Source organism: Adiantum capillus-veneris, chromosome 24 (genome assembly GCF_014529385.1).
Source record: "Adiantum capillus-veneris isolate H3 chromosome 24, ASM1452938v2, whole genome shotgun sequence".
Classification (NCBI taxonomy): Eukaryota; Viridiplantae; Streptophyta; class Polypodiopsida; order Polypodiales; family Pteridaceae; genus Adiantum; species Adiantum capillus-veneris.
Window position 1 is genome coordinate 8,895,856 of NC_140954.1, and position 24,907 is coordinate 8,920,762.

The 24,907-nt window shown below is 40.1% G+C and overlaps 1 pseudogene; it reads left to right on the plus strand.

Moving 5' to 3' along the window:
- The first annotated feature begins 1,108 nt into the window (after nucleotides 1–1,108).
- On the plus strand, nucleotides 1,109–20,492 carry LOC147425912 (uncharacterized; annotated as a pseudogene).
- The last annotated feature ends 4,415 nt before the right edge of the window (nucleotides 20,493–24,907 follow it).

Genomic DNA, 24,907 nt, shown 5'->3' on the forward strand with positions numbered 1-24,907 from the left:
ACCCACGCACCTTCTTGAAAAACCTGAGGTTCCCATTGCTGCTCCTCATTCTTCGAGTTGTGGAGAACCATACTTTGAATGATGGGTTTGGGGCGTCTATTTTTACCATTGTTGGCCATGGATGCTTAAGTGGGAGCTTGAAATTGCAATGGAGAGCTTGGGGAAGGAGGAGGGAGATAGAGTTTAGAGAGAGAGAGTGGGAGCTTAAAGTTGCAATGGAGAGCTTGAGGAAGGAGGAGGGAGACAGAGTTTAGAGACAGAGTGGGAGCTTAAAGTTACAATGGAGAGCTTGAGAAAGGAGGAGGGAGACAGAGTTTAGAGAGAGAGTGGGAGCTTAAAGTTGCAATGGAGAGCTTGAGGAAGGAGGAAGGTGTAAGAGTTTAGAGAGAGAGTGGGAGCTTTGTGTTATGGAAAGGGGCTATGGAGGAAGGGAGTCTTGAGAAAGAGGTTCTAGAGTGAGAAAATGACTTTTTGATCATAGGGTAGGTTTGGGGGGAGTTTTGGATGGAATATTTTGAATTTAAGTTTTTTTTTGAAAATTTTAAAATTTTAGGGTTTTTGCAAAAACGTATCTGTGGAACCCCCCCCCCCCCCCCCCCCCCCCCCCCCCCCCCTCCCCCTCCTTTTACCCATCCACCTCCCTCTAGGATACAAAGCAATAAATGAGTGGACAACCCTATTATTCCCTCTACTTTCTTAGGTTCTAAACTTATATACATTGCTCTCTTCCTATTGGCTGGAGCCTAATTAACCTTAATCCTATATGGCCCAAGGAGAGTCCACATTTTTCCTAATGTGCACATTGCGGGAGTCAGTTTCAAGAAAGAACATGGCTAAATAGCATGCAGTTGAATAGGATTTTGTTGCTACTCTTAGAGGAGGTGGTAATAGTAATGCAATAATTTCTCAAGGTTCTTCTATAAGTAGTAGTTCACCTATGTCTAGTGCTTTTGCTGCGAGAAACTCATTTGAGGATTCTCGAGAAAAAGGAAAGAAAAAGATGTGTTGCCATTATTGCAAGGCTAATGATCACTTGATCAAGAAATGTCCTAAGTTGAAGGCCAAAGAAGCCAAGAAGACAGAGGTTGGATCTCCTACCAGTGCAACTATGGCAAAATCTTCTATAAATGGAGATTTTGATATTGATATAGATGCAAAATGGGCATTTAGTGCAGAGTGTAGTTATGATCCTGCTGTCCTTGAGGTATGTATGTCAATTGCTATAGAGTCACATGTTTGGTACTTTGGTAATGGTGCTACAAAATACATTACTTTGCTTGTGACTTGTTTACCTCTCTTGAGGTTGTCCCTCATGGAGTACGATCACTTGTGCCAACACTGCCTCTTATCTAGTCAAGGGAGTTGGAAAGGTAATGCTAACTACTATGAATGGCAGTTATTTCACACTTGTTGGTGCACCTTTTGTCTCTATTTTCACTTGCACAACTTGGTCTTACTGTCAAATTTATGGATGATAGATGTAAAATTCATGATCTTAATGAAATTGTTGCATCTGGCATTTTGTGTTGTGGGATGCATAAGCTCACTTTTTACAACAAGTATGGACAAAAAAAATTTAAATGTAGTTGTGAAATCAAAGGCTATTTCAAATACAAAACTTTGGCATGCACGTTTTGGGCATTTGAGTTTTGCAAGTTTGATGCATGTGCAAAAATCTGATATGGTTGCTTCTTTGCCACCTCTTGAAGCACCTTCTAAGCATGTTTGTGGAGGATACATTTTGGGTAAGATATAATGTTCAAATTTTCCAAAGGATGGTTCAATAAGGGCTACATACAGGTTACAACTTGTGTGTAGTGATGTTTGTGGGCCTATGCAAACTCCATCCTTGGGTAATTACCTGTACTTCATGACTTTTGACTCTAGGCATGTACGGGTGTATCCACTTAAATCTAAGTTTGAAGTGTTCATTTGCTTCAAGAAAATTTTGGTTATGGCTAAAATGTCTCAAAATATACAATAGGCACCCTCCGTTTAGATTGAGGGGGAGAGTATATGTCTCACGAGTTAATGTATTTCTAGCTAGTCATGGGATAAAACAGCAATGTACAATACCATATACACTTCAAAAAAATGGTGTTGCTGAGAGGAAAAATGGGTCGCTTATGGAGATGGCATAATGTATGGTCAAGAGTCAAGATTTACCACTTTTTTTTTGGCTTGAGGCTGTCATGTGTGCTCCCTATGTACTTAATAGGTGTCCTACTAAAGATTTGCAGTCTAAGACTCCTTATGGCATGATAAGAAGCCATCTACTGATCACATGAGCATTTTTGGTTTTTTAGCTTATACTTTGGTGGCACAAAAGCAACACAAAAAATTGGATGACAAGGCCATCAAATGCATTTTTGTTGATTACAATCATGAAAGCAAAGGCTATATGTTATACCATCCTCAAACAACACGGTACCTGGTTTCACAAGATGTTGAATTTGTCAAAGATTTTGTCAGCCTTTGTTATCATGTACTAGAGACAATAATGTAAGCTCACATGACATTTATGACAATTTGTTGCCACCATTTACTGGTGGAAACTTGAATGTAAGTTCCAGTGAGGCAAATGTACAACATATGAGGGTTTAAAAAATTGCTATAAATCAGCCTATTATCGATGCAAATGTACATGACGTACTTGTTGTGGAAATGGCTAAGAATGAAGAGGCTAGATGTATGCCAAAATATTTGGTGCATACTCTGCATGATAGTAAATTGGATGCATCTATGTCTAGCTTTACCCATTCAAGTTCTCACCATGCATCATATACATCAGATTGTTATGCTTTGGCCATTTCTCATTTATGTAATGAAGAAGAATCTCTTTCTTTGATGAAACATAGAATTCAAAAATCAATGGCTACATACAATCACAATATGATGATGCACTCATAGAAAATGAAACATGGAATTTATTTAATTTGACTCCTGGAAAAAAGGGCATTGGTACAAACTGGGTTTACAAGTTGAAATGTAAGCTCAATGGTGAGATGGATCACAACAAGGCTAGACTTGCTACAAAAGGTCATGCACATTAGGGCATTGACTATGAAAAGACTTTTGCTCCCACTTGTTGTATGACTATTGTTCATTTTTTATATGCAATGGCAGCTCGCTTTGAATGGAATGCACATCAATTAGAATTTGTTACTGCTTTCTTGAATGGTGACATGTTTAACGAAGTATATGTAAAGAAAGTGTGCAAATGCAAGAAAGATTTATATGGGTGAAGTAGTCTCCTCGTGCTTGGTATAAGAAAGATGACACTCATTTGGTTAAATAAGGCTTTTGTAACAGTTCAATTGAAGGCATTTTGTTTGTCAAATGTGAGGGTGATGTATATCTCATTGTCGTTTTCTATGTAGATGATTTGCTAATTATTGGTCTGAATAAGTCACACACTACTGAATCCAAGGCTGAATTGAATGCTACTTTCAAGATGAAATACTTGGGGCTTTGGAAACATTACTTGGGCATACATTTTAAGTGGTGTGATGGAGGTATCACTTTATGTCAAGCAAGATATATAGAGAAATACAAACTTTATTAATACTCCAATGAAAATATGTTTCAAATTAGGTCTTCATGATGTTGAAGATCTTGCACATGCCATTCTTATTAGATTATTGTTGGATGCCTTATTTATGTATGTATTATGAGGCCAAATATTCAATTTGCAATCTCATAGGTTAGCAAACTTATGCATATCCCAAAGGCTAAGCATTCGTAGGCTGTTAAAAGGATCTTCCACTACTTGAATGGCACCTTACATCTTGGGTTTTTTAATCCCAAGGGAGATCATTGCCACTAGATTTACATGATTTTTTGAACTTAGATTGGGTTGGTTGCTATGATACACGAGTGTCCACAAGAGGTTTTTGTTTCATGCTCAGTAGAGCTACAATTGAGTATGTATGACTCAAACACTTTATGTCTCATTTGGGTTTTGGATAGGAAACTGCCAACATCATCTACACTGACAGAGTGCATGGACAATTATGAGGAACCCAATTTTTCATGCCCACTCAAAGCACATTGAGGTGCATTATCACTATGTTAAGGAGAGACTCTTAGTAGGAGAGATCAATTTGGCTTATGTGCTAACACATGATAACCTTGTAGATTTGCCTTGTGAGAAGTTTGAAGCTTTTTGCAAAGCTTTGGGTTTACTTCCCTTTGTGAATTGATCATGTCCATACGGCATGGCACTTCCCCAGGGGTACACTACATGCCATCTCTTGTTCATTGCATCACTCCAAGGGGGAATTTGTTTGCATATATGTGGTAGTGATGTGTGTGAACACTCTTAGGACCGTTGGGGGCACTTTTTTCATCACACTAGGAGGTTTTCTTCTTGGTGCATTGTATATGCAGCCATCACTCTAGGGTTATCTTTTTGTTTGCACACTAAGAAACACACTCTAGCTATGTGTCTTGAGTTTCTTCATCCTCTTCAAGTTGTGTGTGCATCCCTACAACCTCAATTGTAATAGTTCATGCTAAAAACAACCAAAAATATGAATGAATACTACGACAACAAGCTCCAGCTTGGTTCTTGGATTTATCATGTTTACAAAATTATTGACATCTAGGAACGTCTAACACTAGCTATTTGATGGCACGGCTCGTGCAATCATGAAATTTTTTTCTTGAAGTCAACAAGCTACCAAAACCCTCAAGTGGCTAGGAAAATTCAAGACTTCCATGATCTAGCCACACTTACTTTTGCATGAATCCCATTGAACTACTTCAAAAATTTTGACAGTCCCATCTAGGCAACTGATGTAATGGTATAAATTTTTAACAATGATATTTTCATTTTAACTAAGATATGAGGTTGATAGATAAATATGTAGATATTTAATTATATAGACAAAAATCAATAGTCAATTGGATATGTATGTAGATGTGTGGGTGTGTGTGCCAGAGTGTGTGTGTGTGTGTGTGTGTGTGGGTGTTTATATGAATGAGTGAATTTTTATGTATATACAATATGTCCATATGCTTGTGTTGCCACTAATTCTCTATCTACTTATCATTATGTATCTATCCACCACTATCTCTCCATGTATCTCACCACTAGATGTCTAATTACTTACACTTTTTATATGTTCAATAAACCTCTACTAAAATATGTATAGTCATAGATAAAAAAATAGACAATGGATAGATTGAAGATATAATGGTAGATAGATTGATAGTGGATGTATAATTCAATAGACATATGTAGAGATATATAAACAAATGTCTTTACAAGTACATGAAAATAGTCCATGGATTAAGAGATCAAGCTAAAGAGATATAAGACAATCAAGAAAAGAGACAAACATAGAGATAGATCAATATACTTAGAATAGATAGGTTGATGGAGTGGATAGATATATAGAGATATATATCCATAAATTGATAAATAAGCATGTAGGTAGAAAGCGTGAAAGTGTGCCCTTTTTTACTACCACTGTGAAATCAAACTCAAGTAGGATGATAAACCGCCAACTAATAGTGGATCTAAGGATTCTAACAAAATAAGGGAATTTATTGATGGTTCATCAGAGAACTCTAATGATTCATATTGAGGTGCCAGTGAATAGGGAAGGCTAGCAGTTCAAGATTTAACTAAGTAGATGCAAGAGCTTCATTTTGTTACCATATACATGTGGTAGTGATGTGTGTGAACACACTAGGACTGCCGGGGCATTTTTTGCCTCTTTAGGAGGTTTTTCCCCCCATGCATTGTATATACGCCCATCACTCTAGGGCTATTCATCTATCCATTGCACACTAAGTAATACACTCTCTATTGTGTGCCTTGAGCTTCCTTCATCTTCTCCAAGCTATGTGTGTCTCTCAGCAACCCTAATTCCAACAATTGGTATCAGAGCAGGTCACGTCCTCCCGGGCTTAGTCGCCAGCTGCTCCAGCACAAGCCTGCTCACCTTCTCCGATTTCAGTGAGCTTTGGCGAGCGTTCACAGGTCGAATTTTTTTTTGGGAGGGCTCGTAGAGCGTGGTTTGCTCAGAATTTTGATTTGGGCTCATTTCGGCCTCCGTTTCCACTACAGGCTACTAGTACTGCACAGGCTATTTCGTCATTTTGTGCAGAATTTATGTCAGTGCCGTTTTTTGCATAACAGGTTCCTTTTAGTCTTCTACAGTTTATGCTATGTAGCACGTGTTGTTCTCGCTCCATTTCTCCTATTTTCGGACAGTTTTCACATTAGGTGCAACATTAACAACAACACAGATGTGTTCAAGATGTTTGTTGTTGAGGACAGGTTGGATGGGGACAATTACCTTATGTGGGCTTATATGATGCAACATGTTCTTGTGTCAAAGGGCGTCTGGAACATTGTGCAGGGCATTGATGTACGTCCTGGTTCTGAGGATGTAGGCGATGTTGAGGATGTTGCAGGTCTTGCTGCAAGGATTGCTGCTGTTAGAGTTGTTTTGCCTACGGCAGAACAAGCTCGTTGGGATGTTAAGGATGCGCAAGCTCTTGCATTGATTGCGTTGTCTGTGAAGCGCACCATTGTTCCTCACATCCGTTCAACAAAATCTGCAAAACAGGCTTGGGATATTTTAGCAGGTCTTTATGCAAGCCGCAATGAGGCTAAAATTGCTTTGCTGCGTAAAGAGCTGGAGTTGAAGATTATGCATGAGGAAGATGATATGGACACTTTCCTTGCTAGTATCAAGGATATCAATGAGAAACTTATTTCTGCAGGTGAAGTCATTTCAGACAGTTCCCTTGTGCAGACTGTTCTTGATGCCTTACTAGATTCTTACCAGACTTTTGCTAGTACTTGAAGACTTATGACCCAAGGAAATCCTGAAGTTGTCACGTTTGATGCATTATGCACATTGCTGTTGCAAGAGTCACTTTCTAGAAAAAACAGGACTAGGCGGCGTGCAGTTGAACAGGCTTTTATTGCTTCTTAAAGAAAGGGTGTAACAGCAATGCAGCCACTTCTTATGGTTCTGCTGCGAGTGGCAAAAATACTGTTCCTAATGCTTCTGTTGGCAACACTTCATCTGGCAACTCTGGTGACAAGGGCAAAAAGAAGATGCGTTGCCATTATTGTAAAGCTAATGATCACTTGATCAAGTCGTGTCCTAAGTTGAAGGCCAAAGAGGCTAAGAAGAAAGAGGGTGGTTCGACTACAAATGTTGGTTCCACTACAAATGCAGCCATTGTTGAGTCTTCTTTGAAAGGAGAGTGTAATGCTGATGTTGATGCAGAATGGGCTTTTAGCGCAGAGTGCACTTACAATCTTGTTGTCCATGATGCATGCTTGTCAGTTGCTGCAGATTCACATGTGTGGTCTTTCAACAGTGGTGCTACAAAGCACATTACCTCACATCGTGAATTGTTTACCACTCTCGAGTCTGTCCCTCATGAGAATTCAGTCACTTGTGCCAACAATGCCTCTTATCCAGTTCAGGGAGTTGGAAAGATTGTGCTTACTGCTGCTAATGGTAGTCCTTTCACACTTGTTGGTGCACTTTATGTACCTGGGATCAAGAAGAATCTCTTGTTTGTATCCGCACTTGCTAGACTTGGACTTGTAGTCAAATTTGTGGATGACAGATGTACAGTTCATGATCTCAGTTTTGGTGATGAAATTGTTGCATCTGGCCTTTTGTGCAGTGGGCTGTATAAGCTCACTTTGTATGACAAGTGTGGACAAAATTTTGCAAATGTTGTTGCAGATTCAAGGGCTGTTTCAGATGCAAAACTTTGGCATGCACGTTTTGGTCATCTAAATTTTGCCAGTTTGCTGCATTTGCAGAAATCTGATTTTGTTGCTTCTTTGCCGCCTCTTGAAGCACCTGTCAAACATGTTTGTGAAGGCTGTATTTTGGGTAAGATCCAGCGTTCTAAATTTCCAAAGGATGGTTCAGTTCGGGTCACATGCAGGTTGCAGCTTGTGCATAGTGATGTTTGTGGGCCCATGCAAACTCCGTCCTTGGGCAATTACCTGTACTTCGTGACTTTCATTGATGATTACTCCAGGCATGCATGGGTATTTCCACTTAAAGCAAAGTTCGAAGTTTTTGTGTGCTTCAAACAATTTTTGGCTATGGCTGAAAATGTCTCGAAATGTACTATGGGCACCCTCCGTTCCGATCGAGGGGGGGAGTATATGTCTCATGAATTTCATGCATTTTTGGCTAGTCATGGGATAAAACACCAATGTACAGTGCCTTATACACCTCAGCAAAATGGTGTTGCTAAGAGGAAAAACAGGTCACTGACGGAAATGGAATGATGGATGGTCAAAAGTCAAGCTTTGCCGCATTCTTTTTGGATTGAGGCCATCATGTGTGCCACTTATGTACTTAACAGGTGTCCTACGAAAGCTTTGCAATCTATTACTCCATATGAAGCATGGCATGATAGAAAGCCTTCTATTGAGCACATGCGTGGTTTTGGCTGTTTGGCATATGCTTTGGTGCCACAAGTGCAGCGCAGAAAATTGGATGATAAGGCTGTCAAATGTATTTTTGTTGGTTATAGTGCTGAAAGCAAAGGTTACAGGTTGTATCATCTGCAAACAAAACGTATTCTGGTTTCTCGGGATGTAGTGTTTGTGAAAGATTCTTTTCAGCCCTTGTTGTCATGTACTAGAGACAGTAATGTAAGCTCACAGGACATTTATGACACTTTGTTGCCTCTTTTCAGTGGCGGAAAGACGAATGTAAGTTCCAATGAGGCAAATGTACAGCCTATGGGGGTTTCTGAAAATGTTACAGTTCAACCTATTATACTGATGCAGATGTACATGATGTGAAATTGATGAGGAAAGGGCTGAAAATGAGCAGGCTAGAGGTATGCCAAAATGGTTGGTGCACACATTGCGTGACAGTAAATTGGATGCAACTTTGTTTAGTCGTACTCGTTCAGACTCTCGCCATGCTTCTTATGCATCAGATTGTTATGCTTTGGCTGTGTCTAGCTTACATGATGTTGAGGAGCCTCTGTCTTTTGATGAAGCACAAAATTCAGAAAATTGGATGGTTGCCATGCAATCACAATATGATGCAATTATAGAAAATGACACATGGACTGTATGTGATTTGCCTCCTGGCAAAAAGGCCATTGGTACGAAATGGGTTTACAGGTTGAAACGCAAGCCGGATGGTGAGATCAATCGCCATAAGGCTTGACTTGTTGTAAAGGGTTATGCACAACAAAAAGGCATAGATTATGAAGAGACTTTTGCTCCCACTTGTCGTGTGACTACTGTACGTTTTCTATGTGCATTGGCAGCTCATTTTGGTTGGGATGTACATCAATCAGACATTATTGCTGCTTTCTTGAATAGTGACATATTTGAGGAAGTTTATGTAACGCAGCCTCGCGGTTTTGTCATAAAAGGACAAGAGGACAAAGTGTGCAGATGTAAGAAGGCTTTGTATGGGTTGAAGCAATCTCCTCGTGCTTGGTATGAGAAAGTTGACACTCATTTGGTTAAACGAGGCTTTCGTAACAGTCCAACAGAAAGCACATTGTATGTAAAGCGTGAGGATGATGATTGTGGTTCTTTATGTCGATGATTTGCTGATCATTGGACCAAATGAGAGACATATTGCTGAATTTAAGGCTGATTTGAATGCTACTTTCAAGATGAAAGATTTGGGACTGTTGCATCATTAAGTGGGTATAGAGTTTAAGCAGTGTGATGGTGGTATTGCCTTGTGTCAGAAAAGTTACATAGAGACATTGCTATGTAAGTTTGGACTTGAGGATTGCAAACCTATTGACACTCCCATGGAAATAGGTTTGAAGTTGAGTCTACATGATGCTGGCGATCCTGCTGATGTCACTCTTTACCAAACTGCTGTTGGCTGCCTCATTTATGTATGCAACACGAGGCCAGATATTCAGTTTGCAGTCTCACAGGTCAGCAGATTCATGCATAGCCCAGGGTCTAAGCATTGGCAGGCTGTCAAGAGGATTTTCCGCTACCTTAGTGGCACTTTACACCTTGGCTTGTTTTATCCCAAGGGGGGATCATTGCCGCCAAACTTACATGCTTTTTCAGACTCAGATTGGGCTAGTTGTTTTGACACGCGAGTATCCACAAGTGGTTTTTGTTTCATGTTTGGCAGTTCATGTATATCATGGTTGAGCAAGAAGCAACCTACTGTGGCCACTTCAAGTTGTGAGGCTGAGTACAGGGCAATCTTCACAGCTACGGTTGAGTGTGTATGGCTCAGACGCCTTATGGCTGATTTGGGTGTTGGACAGGACACTGCCAACACTATCTACACTGACAGTTAGAACGCATTGGCAGTTGCGAGGAACCCAGTTTTTCATGCTCGCACAAAGCAAATTGAGGTGCATTACCACTATGTCAGGGAGAGGCTCTCAGTAGGAGAGATCAGCTTGGCTTATGTGCCAACACAGGACAACCTTGCAGATCTTTTCACAAAGGCATTGTCTCGTGAGAAGCTTGAAGCTTTCTGCAAAGCTTTGGGCTTACTCCCCTTTGTGGACTGATCATGTCCTTAGGGCATGGCACTTTCCTTTACTCATGTGCCAGCTCTCGTTCACCGCATCACTCCAGGGGGGATCTGTTACCATATACATGTGGTAGTGATGTGTGAGAACACACTAGGACCGCCAGGGCATTTTTTCCCTCTTTAGGAGGTTTTTTCCCCGTGCATTGTATATACGCGCATCACTCCAGGGCTATCCATCTTTCCATTTCACACTAAGTAATACACTCTCTATTGTGTGCCTTGAGCTTCCTTCGTCTTCTCCAAGCTGTGTGTGTCTCTCAACAAACCTAATTCCAACACATTTGAGTGTTATGGACAGAGGTTAGCCGAGGGATGGAAAAGGCAGGCCTAGGCCATTGCGTGGCAGATGTATACCGGGTATGTCCACCGTAGTATTGAGCACAACTATGGAAGCATACCCCGTTACCAATGCACTACAAAAGATGACATTTTGGACTAGGTGCCCTCGAACACTTATTGCCCTATTAAGTGCACTGTATTCCAGAGCCTGGTTGATGTCCAAAATCACCAGATCACACACTGACCGAGGCAACCAAACCGATACGGAATCAGCCCTCTATGAAACTTAAATCGCCAATATGTTGGCAATCAGATATCCAGTTGCCGATTTGAAAATACCGATGTGCTCCACAAGTCCATCACTTCAAGCCCATGCATTCACTTCCTCCCTGATCCCTCATCACAGATCTGCAATCGACTCAAACTTCAAACTGACATACCTTGCTCACCGTAGCTCCAATTGACAAGACATAAAGACAAGATTGTAGAGAAATTTGAGCACTGTAGTTCTAGTCTATAAACTCCCATTGCTTATCACTTCAGATATACCCACTTTTAGCATTAAAAACATAAGTTCTTGCCCCTTAAAGCAATATTATTTGGCATACATTTAGCATTATACTTGGTTTGTTAACAAGCCTTGATCACTGCTCAAGAAATGTGTAGGCTTCAAAGAAGCTTAGCTTGCATTTCTTTGCTCTTTTCCCATCATGGAATCGGAGCGGCATGACAACGTCACATATGCAGTAGGAACACTGTTTTGGTCATATCTCTTAAACTGCTGTGAATCAGGTCAAACCATTTAAACCAAAGATTAAACACATCATTTATAACATTTTCTCGTTGGATATTATGTGAAAATTCCGCACGAGCAAAGAGTTACAGTGAAAAAATAGCTTGTTGTCCACTACACAAGTCAAATTTTTGGACCCTAGGCTCCTTGGAGAACCCCTATATAGACTCATTGGATGAGCGAACCCACTTAGAAAAACAAAAATCTTGATTAACCTTGCTGATAAATAAATTTAGGTCTATGAAATTACTTTGTGATTGTGAGTTATTAACAGTCCTATGTATGAGATTACCTACGCATGTATGGGTGCTACCAAGGGGGAGTGCCATATGCCGTCGTGAGCTCGATGAGTTGTTCATATATATTTTATAGTTTGTTTTGGTGATTTTATTCCAAGTTTTTGATGTCCATAAAATTATATGGGGGTATATGGTTAGCCAACCCGAACCTTATAGAGAAATATGAATAAGGTGTCTTTTTTTACCGTTTGTTGCATGAGTCTCATACGAGCAAAGTGATGTGATAAGGTGTTAGTCTATATTATGGATTTGAGCTTGATACATTGGTTTGAGGTCAAATACTATCATTTTAATGTTATGCATGCATCCAAAAATGACAGAAAGTTGTTTTTTACATATATGTGTGTTATGGTTGATCAAGGGGACGGGGCTATTATGCATCATGTTATGTTGATGGAATGATGTCATGTGATGTATGGAACCTCACGGATGGATGTGGATGCCTCATGTGCATGTGTATATTTCTTTCCACCCTTCAAGGCCAAAACTAGCTCTATTACTAGGGGGGTGAGGTGTCATCATAGTGCATCACTTATGCATGGTTAAACATTGTCAAAATTGGATTTTGAAGTCATTTTTAGGTGTTTGTCAGACATATTTTGTGCATAAAAAATTCATGTCTCAAGGGTCATGTGTGTGGGCTTAGTTTGATTGGTGGATATGTCAAACTCTAAGTGTGGAAGTTGGTTCAGTTTGGAATATGGGTTATGTTTAAGGGTTGAGATTCCTCATGAATTATAGTTGTGATTTTTATTATGGAAGCCAGTGTGGCTTTTGGATCTTTTTTTGGGATATGGTTGTGTTGCTAAAATTTTTGCATCACCTCAAGTGGGTGGAGTGCTCACCCATGTGATGTGATTGGATTATGATTTATGGTTCTGGATTGGATCATGAAGGGTTTTGATGGTTAATGATAGATGTGTAGGGGTAGAGACCCTTTACAGTTTGATTGCTCGGAAAAGATTGTTTGTGCATATGGAAGATGCTATTGTGATTGGACTCATGTGTTATTTTTCTCATGGAAATATTTCTACAAGATTAGGATCACCTACATCGCTTAGCCTTAGACAATAGAGTCGATGACCTAGGGCTTTGCTGGATCAGGGGTGTTGCATAGGTCTTCTTTTTTATTAGGATCATCTACATGGTTAGTGCGTTAGGGATTGAATAACCTACTCCGATAACGCATCGGGGATCATGCCTTGGCTTTGCCTAAACACATGATGATGGGCATCAAAGAGGCGTGGCGCCTAAACTGGTACGGTTGGTGTTGATACCCTACCATCTACTGGTATTTAGGATCCTTTCGGAGCTCGCATTCATGGAGGGAGGCGAAGCGTCCTCAGCTTCTTATGTCTCGCTCAAGTAGGTTGGAGGTGTTTTGGCTTGCACCCGGTGAAGTGAAATTCTCTCTGTCCGTAGTAGTAGAGCGAAAGTGGATGAATAGACCAGTCAATCCCTACACAGGGTCCCATGCTCTGCTAGTCATTTTATATTTTTGACGTTATGGTATACCCATATTTTGTTATTGAATTAATTCATGGTTGCATGTTTCATTTAGATGGGGCATTTAAAGATTCTCTCTTGCCATTCCCTTGTGGCTTTGTGCACTCTATTTCATCCTCCACTATTCTCTCTCTCTCTCTCTCTCTCTCTCTCTCTATATATATATATATATATATTCCCGCAATGTGGTGTACACATATATTCACCCTCCACAATGTCATTTTTCTTGAGTACACTTTCATTCATATCACCCATTCATAGGTAGCACTAGTTGCTAGGTGCCTCTGGATGCAGTCCGGCTCATGTCTTAAACTCCATGCTAGGTCAGAAGCTGAGAACTCCTCCTCTATGCAAACACTCGCAACTCTAATGTGTATTGAAATTGTATAAAAGTATAAATTGTATATTTTTTCATAGACCTCTTGGACCCTGGGTATCTCTCAATTTATGTGCTTGAGCATATCTTCAAGAGCATTTATAGAAGTCACCATTGTAGGTCCTACTTCTGTTGCCATAGTAGATATTGTCCGCTCACTTTGCATGTCCTTAACAATCCTCTCTTCATTGAAGATCTCACAATTATCCCCCAAGCCTATAAAAGACATATTTAGGAATTTTGGAAATTATTCAAGTCCCAATTTTTAAAATATTTCTGAAAAATTTAGTATTTTTGTGTGGTTTCAACTATCATCTATTTGCGGGCACACTAAATTTAATTCCTTTTTTGTTTAGATAGTCCCTATATTTTGGCATACCTTACCTATTTGAATGGGCCCATCACTTAATAGAATTCTCTAGACGATGTAATGTACTCTGTTCTAGTCATAACATAATAAGGACATTAGGGTGCTTGGAGGTCAGATAGAAGGAGTTTGATGCTTGTTAATGAGTTCAATTTAGGGCAATAAGAGGTCTTTTGGAAGGAGTTTGATGTTTGTTACATATTAAAAAGACTCCTCTTTAAATAATTTGTTCGGATACTAAGCTGAAATTTGTTAAAATTAGGGCTTTTTGGTTTTAAAAGAACATATATTTGATTCTAATTAATCGTGAAAAAATAAATTTATAAATTGAAACCACTTTCCCTAGCATGAAAATTTTAGATATGACAAGAGAACCAAGCCTCTATCATGGCATGTACAAAAAGATGTGGAGGATTGAACTTAAGTTCGAACATCCACACTTAGCTCGAACTTAAGTCTGAGCCTCTACCCTACTCGGTACAAAACTCGTACAATATTGGAAGAGGGTAAACCCCTACTAGGTAGGAGAACGGGTGGAAGCTCGAACTCAACCCTTGGTAGAAACAAATTAGAGAGAAATATGAAATAGATGAGTGAGAGAGAGAGAGAGAGAGAGAGAGAGAGAGAGAGAGAGAGAGAGAGTCATAACATAATAAGGACTTTAGGGCACTTAGAGACAATTAGAAGGAGCTTGATGTTTGTTAATGACTTCAATTTAGGGCACTACGAGGGTTTTTGGAAGGAGTTTGATTGTTTGTTACTTATAAAAAAAACTCCTCTTTAAATAAATTTTGTGCATACAAAGTTGCAAATTTGTTAAAATTAGTGGACATTTGGTGGAAAAAAGCATATATTTGATTCTAATTAATCGTGAAAAAATGAATTTATACATAGAATCAAGATCCCTAGCATGCAAATTTTAGATATGACAAGCACTTTTTAAAGAACCAAGCCTCTATCATGGCATGTACAAAAAGGTGTGTAGGCTCGAACTTAAGTTCGAACCTCCACACTTGGCTCGAACTTAAGTCCACAAACTTGTACAAAATTGAAATAGGGTAGACCCCTACTAGGTGGAAAAATGTGTGGAGGCTCGAACTTGAGTTCGAGCATCTACCCTTGGTAGACACAAATTAGAGGGAAATGTGAAATAGATGAGAGAGAGAGAGAGAGAGAGAGAGAGAGAGAGAGAGAGAGAGAGAGAGAGATAGATAGTTCTATTATCGTCCTGGGAGGTCAAATATGACCTATGGGACCAAATGAACATGTCACGGGGTGTGAGTGGAGTACATAAGTGACTCTCGATGCTCAAAAATGGCTGAAATGAGCGTCGCAATAGAGAGTCCACATCGTGGTTGGGAGAGGAAGGTATGTAGGGAGAGATCATGGCTGAATATATGGGGAAAAGAGGACCTAATGTGGTCAAAAGCTGAGCACTCGAGTAGTGTGTGGTACTCACTCTCTCGCACTTGACGAGGGCATAAGGTGCAAAGTCGATGACACTCCTCGCTAGTGCCCCAACGTCCTGTCTCGCAGCGTAGAGAATGGGAGCTAAGACGAATGGAGGCAATGGTGCGGATCGCACTCAACGGGATGGGCTCAAGGATGTAGGAATGGGTTCGGTTACCTTGTTCCGAGAAGAAGAGAGATTTGTAGTTTGGGGCAACGTGTGTGGTGTAATGGCTGAAGCGAGAACCTCCGGATTTCTCCCAAGCCGTGATACATTGGCGTTGTAAGAAGGCCTCATTGACTTGGGAGTCGATCGACGCATCCTTGACCAAGTGACATGCATCCCATCTTCCAAACCATTTCTTGATATCAAGCATCCACCCCGAACTTAGTATTTTGCTCTTGCATGTCTTTTGAACCATTTGACATGCTTCATATGTGATTCTAGGAAGTCGATGCAAAGGGCTACGTTGTGTCTTACGCATGTACTCCACAACCCTTTGCATGCCCAAGACCTCAATGGGAAGCAATCCGGACTCAAGAAGTAAGAGCATGTAGGGTGTTTGTGTCTTGACTTGGAGAAAGTTGGTGAGAAAACGCTTTTGGACATTCTCAAAACTCTTTCCAAGTAGACTTCCCGATGCTTCCACCCCACACCTCCACTCCATAAAGAAGCACCGGTGTCACCAATGTGTCAAAGAGGTACTTTTTGAGAGCCCAACACTTGATCTCTCCTGCATTGCACATGTTCTCAAATGCATAATAGGCCCTCTTTCCGGCTTCCAAGCGACGCATTGCACAATCCTTCCATTTATGATTGGATGGAACCTCAAGGCCAAGGTACTTGAAGTGATCTACCACTTCAAGTTTCTCATTGTTATATACAATGCATGGATTTTCATCATTGAGGGTCTTTACAAGCATAACCTTGGTTTTGGATCCATTCACGATCAGCCCGCTATGTAGGCAAAAGCGTTCCAAGACACTCATAAGCTTTTGTGCATCTTCTAAGGTATGTGCCAAGAGCACTACATCATCGGCATAAAGCAAAAGCATGATCACCGCATTTCCAATCTTAACCTCTTCTATGCCTTCTTGCTGCATAAAGTCAAGAACCATGCATTCCAATTCATCAATGAGTAGCCCAAAGAGGGTTGGGGAAAGTGGGCATCCTTGTTTGACACCAATAGTGCTTGCAAAAAATTCTGAAATTCCATCTCCCATACGTAATCGACATATCACTTTTTGGTATGATGCTTTCAAAAACCTGCTTGGCCAAGTGCACGTTTGCCATTCTTTTCAGCCCATTCACTTATCTTCATCTCCATGATACATCCAAATAACTTTGCCATTAAAGAACCAACCATTATAGTGCGATAGTTGTTCACATTGTTTACATCTCCTCCTTTGTGCAAAGGTTTGATCCAATTTGCACTCCAATCATGAGGCATGCCATACTAAAGTGCAAGGTTAAACATATCGCATATCCAATATCGTGTTTTCTTGCTTGTCCATTTAATCATTTCAGCCTTGACACCTTGAAGGTCACCTGCCTTGCGAGTAGCAAGTTTCTCAAGCGCATGGCATACATCTTCAATGGTAAAGAAGGGAGACATAAACGGAAGGGAGCTACAACACTCCATCTTATCAACATTGGGTTGCTCATAGAGATTCTTACAATGCATATACATATCCTCAAGAGTCAAGTCACCAAAGCTCTCAACGCGCTTGCCTTTGAGATTTTGCCAAAACTTGCCACATGCATGTGCTTTCTCTTGTGCTAAAAGAAGTTGTTTTTCGACTTCCCACCTTCTCCTCTTCTTTTGAACAAGTGCTTTGTATGTGTGTGAACATTCCAAGTAAACTTCCTTGTCTTTGATTGCATCCAATCTTAGCAAGTGTTTTCGGGCTTGACTACATTCCATGTCAAACCATTTCTTCTTGGTGCTACCCTTCTTAGACCTTTTGCAAGACATGTGTTTCACAGAAAAGCATTCCTTCGCACAAGAGAAAATTACTTATTTGAAAACTTTCCACTTGCATTCTAATGTTGGGCTCTCTTGATGCTCTATCATGCTTAACATTTGGTCCACCATATCAGCATATATAAGTGCTCGTTTGAAGTCTAGACGTAGGTACAAATGATTCACATAATGATTGGAGGCTACATGCTCGGACCGTTTACCACACTTGAGGTCAATACATAACATCCTATGATCCGATTCCGGATTCCATTCACCAAGTGTAAAGCTTTGTATGCATTCTAGAGTGGCTTCCGAGAACAACATATAGTCAATCACGCTAGCACCGTTGTGCTTTCTACATGTAAAGTCATTGGTGCCTTGCTATAGAGATACACCATTTGCAATGAGCATTGCGGTACTATTGCACATATGTAGAAGTGACTTTCCATAGTGATCCACTTCTTTTGCATCATTAGAACTTCGATTATACATGAATGAGTCATTCATTCTTCTTGAGACATGTGGCATGTCTACTTGTTGTGTGTCGTGTTGTAGCATATTTGTGCGAGCATTCATGTCTCCAAAAACAATGACTTCACCTTGATCCTTGTAATGAGCAATGTCTTCCTCTAGTTCAACAAAGGGCTGATCTCTATCCATATTCAAGCAAGCATAAAAGTTGGAGTCATAGTGAGGAATGTAGCAACCGGCCACAAACATGACTTGACCATTTGGTGGACTGATTTTCAGCCATAAGTAGCGTTTATACTTATCTTCTTTGACAATGGAAACATCTTTCAAACCCTTTTTAGTCATACATGCTACGCCTCCTTGGCCTCTTCGTTGCTTTGCATTTTTGGCCCACATCAAAGAATGCACATCGTATTTGTCAAATCCAAGAATTCGTTGCGCATCATGCTCCCATGTTTCGACAAGAAGTATCACATCGGAGTCATTGGTAAGCTCATCAATGCCAATTCCCGCATTCCATGGATACCCGTTACAATTCCAAAAGCTTATTCGCAAGCGTGAGTTGGTCTCATAGATCATGTGTCCCTATTTGTTGGGTGGACTTGCATCCTCCTTAAGTGGCTTTTCTTCTTGAGGTGATACCTTAAACTTCTTGCTTCTTTCCTCATATGCTTTGCGACGTACATTTTGTTGCATAATAGTGCGATCCTCATATACATTACAACCTGTTCCTTTGAGGTAGATCCAACCATTGTCAAGGATGATCTTTCTCTTTACCTCATCAGCCATCGTACATACAATAGGTCTTTCTCCCGAGCGAGTGGCTCCTTGTTTTCCAACTCGATGTGCACCATAAGCCATGATTCCTGACATGCCAAAGTGTGTAGCAAAAAAATCTTCAATAGCAACTGCAAGAGATTGGGGTGTTTCCATGCTTTCCTCCTTGATTCCACGAATGACGATGTTCTTTGAGCGTTTTTGTCGTTCGTGCAATTCTTGAGTGTCCACATTCTCTACATTCTTTGCTTGGACAACGGCTTGCGTGATAGGAGATGTAGAAACCACATTATCCTTACATATATCAGCCCATGATTTGGATGCATTTCTCATCTCACATACATCATGTCGTATTGTATCTATTGTTTCCTCTTTCAATACATGATCACTCTCAACTTTGCTCAAGCGCTCTTTCAATACATTCATGTCAACAAGAGAGCCTTTACATTCTTGAACTTCATTCTCAAGATGCATCAAGCGTGTTGTTTGCATTTCAAGAACCTTCTTGAGGTGCTCATTCTCCACAACGAGAACTCTTAAAGTACCATTCTCCATTGCAAGTGCGCGCAACTCTTCACCTTGTTTGTTGACGGTTTCTTGTAACGAGATCAAGTAAGCCATGATCATTGCGTCCGTTGTTGTAGATGATGTGGTTGGATTAGCATCCAAATTCCTTGGAAATTTTGCATCATTCTCCATGGCGAGTGTGGATTTTCCACCCTTGCGAGTTTTGTCTGACATTGCCTTCAAGTCGGCAACAAAAACGCAAAGTTTTGACAGTTTTTTCAGTTCTGAGATGCTGTTACAGCAAAGCCTTCCATTACACAGAAAAATTCTGTCTTTACATCAATGCGTAGAGGGATTCGTGCTCTTCGATTGAGGCTATAGATCACCTAAATCGGAGTTCGGATGAGCAAGTTATGGTCAAAAGAGTGAACTGCTGTCTACTAGGTCAAAAAACGGCTGAGAGAGAGAGAGAGAGAGAGAGAGAGAGAGAGAGAGAGAGAGAGAGAGAGAGAGAGAGGCCAACCTAATTGTGTCAACCTTGCAAGAGTGTATGTGATGCTAGATCGGTGCAGAGCTTTAGTGAGTGGGAAGGGGGAGAGACATGTAACTCTCATCTCAACTACTTTGAGTAGTCTAACAGTAGTTGATATGGATGTAGAGGATAGTTGCAAATATTTTCTCGCAAAATGTTGATGTCGTAGGCTCAAGCACTTGAAGGAGCTATGACATTGAGTGCATGAGGTTTGCATTGCAAACAAGTTCTATTCCCAAGTTCATGTGCACAAGGTACTAGCTTCTCCTGCATGCCTGCAACATGCTTGAAGAAGGCGAGGATAGAAAGTCCTGCCCATCTATGAAATCATAAATTGATCCAGCTGCATTCTCTAATGTGGACCTGCACGTGGGGCTTATATCAAGTACAAAACCAGAGCTCGACCCTGAAATGAGTGCAAAGCAAGGAAAACCTACCGATAGCCGACGACTCCTGGAATTGGCTATTGATATTGGATGTGAGAGCAGGACTGTGGTCTTAGCATGCAAGTATGTCATGGATGTTGAAGATATAGTAGGGAAGAAAGTGCACGAGCTTCAAAGTTATATTACATGGGCTTGGCTGCCTCCCACCAGGCTCTCAAGTAGCGGAAGCTGCATTTCCAAAGTAACTTCACCGGATGGTGTAAGCAGAACCTTCCTTCTCGTTGTCGTCTAGCTATAAGAACAAAGTTGATAGATCCCTATGGTTTCTAGGTTGAGATGAGCTTGATGACATGAAGTGGCCAGATATTAGCTTGAATGGTTGCGGGGCTACTGGAATGCAAATGCATTATCTCATGCTGATCGATTGGACAGTCAATAGCTAGAGAATCTCTGGAAGCGCATTCAAAAAAAAATTTAGCTTGCAAAGCAGACATGATAACGGACTGTGCTGCTATCGGAATCCAGCATTACAGCTTGAGGGTTGTGAGAAACAAGCTACTACTTACATAGTAGGGGCTTGCTGCGACGTGGTTTTGTGCTCTACCGCCTGGACCAAGGCCGCGGGATCTATTGTTGGTGGCCAGCCTTCCAGGGCGTCAGCAGACAACAATGAAGCTGTACTATTGAGCATGTGATCTTTTGCACTCTTGATAGAGCTTGCTGCTCCAGATTGTAGCAATGCAGCACGACAGGCTCCTGTGGACAAGAGCTTAGCACAACTGGATTGCACAATACCACTGACGGCATTCCCTGCTCCCAGTCGTCATATTTGACGGCCGCCATGTTTGAAATTCAAATTAAAGTGAAGCAACTCGCAATCAATAAACTAAAGTGAACTTGGAAGCATGCCTTGGATCGGTTTGAAGTTTGAATGAGCAAGTTTGGGAGTACTCTGTGGACTTTGGTAGAATTTGGGAGCAAGTTTCTACCAAAGGCCTTTGGATTGTCCACTCCAGAGCCAAAGTTTTGTGACATTTACTTGTCACAACAATTTGGTTCTGAATAACATGAGGATTGAAATTTCTGTCATCGATGAACTATTACTTGTCTACGGGGTGTAGAAGATAATCCCCAAGGCTATGTATTGTGACACCATCATCAGAACAAGGATAGCCACATGGTTGTATACCATGTACTTTTGATAAGGCTCAGCTTAGATCAGTTTGGGCTTGAAGTTGTGTTTTGACACAATGCTTACTCCTAGAGAATCACGCTTGAGGATGAAGGTTCAAAAGAATTCATTTCCACCCAAGTTTGTAGTGTCAAGACTCAATCATAAGTGATTTTACAAGTCCATGCAAACCACTAAAAACTTCCTCTCAAGAAACAGAGAACAAGAAGAATTGTCCCATTTTTATGCATTTTTCCCATAATTCCTAATATGTCTTATAACATCTAGAATGCATGCTTCCAGGGTGGTATGCTTCTTGCTATATAGAATATCATGCAACCCTTTGTTGAATAAGCCCTCTAGAAACAATGAGACAAGTCACTCCTCAGTTCGAATGTCACCTCCAGACATCTGTCAATGTACTATCTCATCCCAACTCACACATCTCTTACAGAGTCCCCTTGTTTTTGCTTGAAACTGCAGATTTGTGCTACCATGTTGTGCTTATTTTCCATCTTTAAACAAGCAACAATAAATCTCATTGCCAATGTCAATAAATCTGTAATGTATCCAAGAGGTATGGTTTGAATCCATACCAAAGCCTTACCTTCCAAAGTCATTCCAAATCCCTTGAATTGAGTATGGAAGTTATATTTTTTTCTACCCTCATTACTTGCATGAAGCTTGCTAAGTGGTCATATGGATCCCTAGATCCACTGTATTTTTTGACCCATTTTTTAGAAGCAATTGGTATGACTCTATGGTTATGCTCTGCACCCACTCTTTTGGCTGGTGGACCTCCAACTAAGCCTTCAAACCAGTTGCTTAGTAAATGTGACTCCTGTGGACCTCTTCTAGTCCTATTGTCACATGTTCTTTCTCATTCTGTGGTGGTTTTTGTCCCTCTCTTCCAATTATCATCATTGAGGTGGCTTTCTTGGGCTACACTACTCCGTTGGTTAGCCATACTGCCAAATGATCTTTCTGTTGGTCCAATTTTCTATTTCGTTTCAAGTACCATACCCTCAATTATCTCTCGAATTGAGTAGCCCTGATACTTAATATGGTCAACCTTCTTCAGAGTCATCATAACAATTGTTGTCACAATCCCTAAAGAAATGTACAAAAAGATTTGCTAAACCCTTCTCTCTCATCTTTAAAATGTACATAACTTTCAAGGGTGTCGATTGCCTTAGTTTAGCGTGAGATGTCCATATCAGTCTCGTAACATTATTGTACTCCCAACAATGAACTCCGACTTGTGGGTTAGCAGTTGGTATGCATTTCAGAGGCTTGATATCCACCTGTTCATACCCTTCTAACACTGGCGGTCCTTCTTTAGTGGCCATGTTTGAAATTAATGTATCCACCTCCAAACCCCATTTGTCCACAGTGTTGGGATTCCCAATTTTTAGATTTTGCACTCCGTTTTGTTCCATCTAGAAGGTATCATGTTTGTTTGCTCTAACCTCCTCTTCAAATTCAATTGTTTGGTCATTGACTCTAACCACATACTCTTCATTAGGATCTAGATAAATTTGAGCCCCATATATTATGTGTTTGAGCCTAAGAGAGGTTCCCATCCCCAATTGAGTAGAGAAGGAAGACATCTCTGAACTTGAGTCAGAGTAAGTATACCGACACTTCTTTCACTATGGTCTCTAGCGGTCTCCCTTGATTTACGCTCTCCTCAGTAGATACTCTACTCTTAGTTTCTTGATTATAACCATAGTTTACTATGACATGGCCTAATCTAAGGTACATAAAGACCCAAAATACTTAATAAAATAGAATGCATGGTCTTTAGAACCAATACCAATCCGTTTCAATTGTCGTATATCCTAGCTAGTTGTTGCTCAAGCTTGATCTCGATCACTCCTATACAATCAAAGGTATATAAGTCAATCTATTAATCTGCAAGTATATACAAGGACTCTTGGTCAAAATTTTTTGCTTTAAACCTTGCAATGTAGCCAAAGGACCAATCTACAACCTTCAATGCCAAAAACTCAATTTCAAGCAATACACAGTGTCCGAATGACTTCAAATTTTCTAGGCTATCTGTATGAGGTGTCTACTAACCTTGTGCACCAAAAAATTAAATAATGAGCTCTCTGGCTAGCACAAGATAACAATTGTGCTTATTATCTACTAAGTAAAAAAGACACCATTTTTCACTTTTGTTGATCCCCACTAGTTAAGTGTATGTTCCATAAGCTCTTAATGAGGTTTTACAATTTTTGGGAAAATTTGCCTCAATCTCTTAGAAGTTTTTATGTCTGGTAGTTTCAGATGCAATTCAAGTGGTCATACAAGTCAGATGTTGTTTAAATCACTTGAAAATTCCCACAAGTACTCTACTTCTACCCTAGACCCAACCCCTTTTGAAAAGAATTTCAAGAGTTGAATTTTTACAAAGGAAGATAATAAGCACACTTATTGTCTATTGGGTCAAAAGAAGGATTCTTTCCACTTTTTTGACTTATACTGAATGTTCACACTATAAAAAAAAGTCACAAATCAAGTTTCATGGAGTTTGGTTTAGTTTTCAAGTTTCTAGGCCAAATTTTATATCTGTAGTTTGATTTCAATGAAGTCTAGGCCTATCTGGCTATCCAAGTTTTCAATTGGAACCAAACTTAAATCAAGGTTTTATTATACTATGTTCTAACCTGTGCTTTTGACAAATGGCAAAAATCTTGCAGTTTAAAGCCCAAAGATAATGATCTCGCTTATGACCTAAGTACTCATTTTGTAAGTTTTTCTCACTTTTCACTTCCTATAGTTGTAACATGGTATTTTAAGACTTGTCAAGAGGTTTCAACGAATTTTGTTATGTTTCAAGTGTTCTTAGCCCCAATCGTCTGTCTGTCCAAAGTGAGAGTTGTCTTGGCTTAGTTTTTGCATTCAAATGGAATCACAATATTATGAGCCTTTACAAAGGTGTTTACATATTACCCAAACAAGATGTTCATGTGAAAAAAGTTCAAATTTCAGGCCTCTGAAAAAAGCACTTATTATTATCTACAGGACAGAATATGCACTATTGGAAATTTTAATGGCAATCAGGTTTTATACAATCTATTGCAACTTTTGGCCCAAAAGATTCACATTTGCATGCATTTAATTCAAGGGAGATAATAATCGCTCTTTTAGCCGAACTTTGAAATTTTTCTTGAAAGCTAATTTTTGACGTACCAACATGTTTCTACAACTTTTCCATTATCAATGATGACCAGAACTACTATTTTTGATGTCTCAAAATCACCTCATGATTCTTGTACCGAAAAACTCTGAAATTTGCAAAACGCTTCACTGATGACAATTCAGAGGGTGTGATAGGTCAAAAACTTGCCTTGATGTCTACTTACCCTACTCCTAGTCAACTCAACAAACGGTAGTGGAAAGTGTCCACTAACACTTTTTTTTTCTTGTTTTTCTTTTTAAAGTGAGTATCAACCCCCAAACGCAGACATAGTCTAAGCTATC